A 4,019-nucleotide genomic window follows, 5' to 3' on the forward strand; every position below is an offset into this window, starting at 1 on the left:
GACATCTACAAAGTGAGGCGCCAATGCAATCGTATTCGGTTCCACGGCACTCGCCACTGGCTGCTTGAGACCTGATCGGGTATTGCCCCACCCAATTGAAAAATACCATTCCTGAGCCTGAAAGAATGACGAGCGTCACCCGCAACACAACTATCAAACCGTGCCCAGAAGGCTTAAATCTAGACGAAATTTCGTTTACTCATTACAACCAATTCGAACTTCCATAAAATCATTATGGCAAGAAGAATATCCAGAAGCCCTTGTCATTAAGGTGGCAACGGCCTTGCCGCAGTGGATACACCGGTTCCCGTGAGATCACCGAAGTTAAGCGCTGTCGGGCGTGGCCGGCACTTGGATGGGTGACCATCCGGGCCGCCATGTGCTGTTGCCATTTTTCGGGGTGGACTCAGCCTCGTGATGCCAACTGAGGAGCTACTCGACCGAATGGTAGCGGCTCCGGTCAAAGAAAACCATCGTGACGACCGGGAGTGCGGTGTGCTGACCCCACGCCCCTCCTGTCCGCATCCTCAGCTGAGGATGACACGGCGGTCAGATGGTCTCGATGGGCCACTTGTGGCCTGAAGACGGAGTGCTTATCACTAAGGAAGCTCTACCCCAGGGCTTCCACCTAGACTGGCGACACCGGACGACATTGAACAGACTTCGTATGGGCACGGGGCGATCAAAATTACTTATGAAAAGGTGAGGCTATACAGACAATGACAAAGGTGAGTGTTAGCCTGTTAGTGACTGCACCCAGAGAGTGTACTCAAGAGGGCCTCCTGAATTATAGCGAGACAACTGCAGCTTACACCGAGTTCTGGATGAGCGAAATATATTTTATATTTCTGATTATGTATTTCTGTTTTTGACTAGCATGTTTTTATATAAAAATAGTTATTTTACAACTTAAACTACGTGCTTGACTTTCTTCTGTTGTTGTATATTTTATGATGTAGTTCATACATGAATAAATAAAACGTCATTTTATGCTCATAACATTCCTTTTTCCCCTCATGAATTTCAGTATTTAAAAAATGGAAATGAAATTCAAGTAATTTGAAAGTCCACTAAAACTCTCCATTTGAGTCATGTGATGCCTCTGACGTCACTGTCTAGCACTCTGCTACACTGTCGTAAGACTCGTTCACAGTGATATTTTGTGTCGGAATTTACGTTTCGGAAAATGAGTTTTAAACTGTGAGTAGTGCCACATTGTACAAATACGTCTATGAAAAACCTCCAGAAGTAATTGTTTTTTAGTGTTTCAAAGAATGAGAATAAGTGTAGTGTGACGTTGCAACTCTCTCTTAGAGATATAGAGATCAAAATGAGGTAGTGGTCATTACGCGTTTTTTATTTCTGTGAGGATCATTTTGATGTAAGCAAACACTCCATATGAAACTTATTATTCTGCCGCTTTACTATCAAGAATTATGCTCTGCAACTGCAAAGGAATAAATTATTATACGTACAGGTTAGTGTGCTTATGGTTCTTTTCCTTTTGTTTTGGGTGAGAGGGTTGGTAAATGAGACTAACGCCTAGAGAAACACTATAATGAGACCACTGATGGTAACTTTCGTCTAAAAGCGATGATTGTTTCTCGTACTTTATGAACGACAAGCTTAGCCCTCGTTGCTTCGCTAGCTTAGACTGTATGGCCCTAGAGATTATTTTTCTCTTTTTATTTTATCGAATTATTACGTTGGTCACAAATTGTAACACCTTCTAAGATTTTCACAATAATTAAGGCCATATTGGCGTGGTTTTTTTCGGAATTTGCTTCTGTCTAAAAAGTGATTCTGGTGACGGAATCCAAAGTTTTTGTTAATTATGTGTGCCTTTTACGTTCCTGTGGAGATATTTCCATAATAGCTTTCATCCCCTACGAAATATGTCTTTATATCTAACCGAGAAGTGAAATACCAATTTTCATAAATTTAGCTTTAAATTATTTAATGTAACAAAATATTTTCTTAAAAATTTTCAACCCCTAATGGACTCCCTGAGGGATTGAACTTCCAGAAACACTGAAACACGTATTTTTTTTTATTTCTAATCTAGCAGTCAAATACCAGTTGTCATAGATGCAGCCTCGAAAATTCCTTAGTAGTTCTGTAGCAATTATTTATTTTCAAAAAAAAATTTACCCACTATTTTACGCTGTTAGCGGTTGAGTTTCCAAATATGTTGAACACATATTTTTTAATTTTCTAACTGAAAAACCAAATACGAGGTTTCGTAGTTCTAGCTTAAAAATTCCCATAATAGCGACATACTTTCAAAAATCCGTTCATCCTCTCTTTCATCCTCTTTGGAGTAGAATTTTGGACAATCCCTTCTTAAATGATGCTTACGTTATAAATTCCACACTCTCTCCAAACTTCAAATTTCTATCCTCAGCTGTTTGAGCTGGTTGATGATGAGTCAGTGAATTAGTCTGAGCCTATTCTACCCCATTAGGGGCTGAATTTCCAAAAATAGTGACATGCGTAAGTTTTAACAGAGAAGACAAATACAAATTTTATAGATTTAACTTCAAAAATTAAAAATCCTTTAGTTGCTCCCCTGTTTCATCCCCATAGGGGAGAGAAGAGAAACTTGTGGCACAAGTTGACTAGAAGAAGAGACCGGTTGGCAGGGCATTTACTGAGGCATCAAGGGATCACCAATTTAGTATTGGAGGGCAGCCTGGAGGGTAAAAATCGTAGAGGGAGACCAAGAGATGAATAAACTAAGCAGATTCAAAAGGATGTAGGTTGCAGTAGGTAGTGGGAGATGATGAAGCTTGCACAGGATAGAGTAGCATGGAGAGCTGCATCAAACCAGCCTCTGGACTGAAGACCACAACAACAACAGGAGTTGAATTTCCAAAACCAGTGAAACACGAATTTTTTATTTCTAACTGAGGACCCAAATTTAAATTTACACAGATTTAGCTTAAAAAATGCTTTGATGATAAATTATTCTTGTAAAAAATCTCATCCCCTATTTCACCCCCTTGGGGGTTCAATTTCCAAAAACTCCGAAAAACGGAAATTTTTAGTTGTAACCGAGAAATCAAATACCGATGTTCATAGCTGTAGCTTTAAAAATACTTTAGTAGTTCTTTAACAAAATATTGTCAAAAAAAGCTGTCATTGCCAGAGAGTCAAATTTCGAAAAATTCTGAAATATATATTTCTTTATTTCTGACCGAGAAATTAAATACCAATTTCCGCAGGTCTCCCTTCAAAATTGCCTGAAAAGCGACATTAAAAAAAAATAAAGAAAAAACCTTCATCCCATATTTCATCCCCTTAGAGTTGGAATGTCGAAAAATCCCTTCTTAAACTACGCCTACAGTATAAGATCAACATCTTTTCCAAATTTTACGTTTCTAGGCTTTGCGGTTTGAGCTGGGCGATGCTGAGTCAGTCAGTCAGTCAGGACTTCGAGGGGCGTTCAAAAAGAATCGAGCCGGAGCCGTAATTACAGAAACCAGTACCTGTATATTAGAAGTATTGATCGTGGCTGTTGACACATCTCATACTGTGACACAAGTCGGTGAATGGCTGTCTCACAAAATTCCCGGGGCTGCGATGTTAACCAGTTCCGCACGTGCAGCTGGACGTCCGAGATGAATCGTTCGCCCCTCAGAGTCTTTTTAAGGGGCCCCTCTTCTGGTTCACTTCCTACAGCACGGGACAACAGAGAATGTCCAGCGTTACTCGCAAACCTTGACCACCTTTCGCCAAGCTATCAAATCAAGACGACCAGGCAATCTCACCCGTGGGGTCATTCTGCTCCACGACAATGCAAAGCTTCATACGGCCAACACGGTCACGGCACTCCTACAGAAATTCAAATGGGAGGTTCTCGGCCAAGCTCCATGCAGTCCGGACCTCTCTCCATAAGATTAAGGGCATTTTTGGTCCCGTTAAAAAGGCTCTGAGGGGCAAATGATTCACCTCGGACGACGACTTCCAGCTGTACGTGCGGAACTGGTTAACATCGCAGCCCCGGGAATTTTGTGAGA

The 4,019-nt window shown here is 41.0% G+C and overlaps 1 pseudogene; it reads left to right on the top strand.

Annotated features, from left to right (window-relative positions):
- The first annotated feature begins 273 nt into the window (after positions 1–273).
- LOC124803493 lies at positions 274–391 on the top strand (annotated as a pseudogene).
- The last annotated feature ends 3,628 nt before the right edge of the window (positions 392–4,019 follow it).

This window comes from Schistocerca piceifrons, chromosome 6 (genome assembly GCF_021461385.2).
Source record: "Schistocerca piceifrons isolate TAMUIC-IGC-003096 chromosome 6, iqSchPice1.1, whole genome shotgun sequence".
Classification (NCBI taxonomy): Eukaryota; Metazoa; Arthropoda; class Insecta; order Orthoptera; family Acrididae; genus Schistocerca; species Schistocerca piceifrons.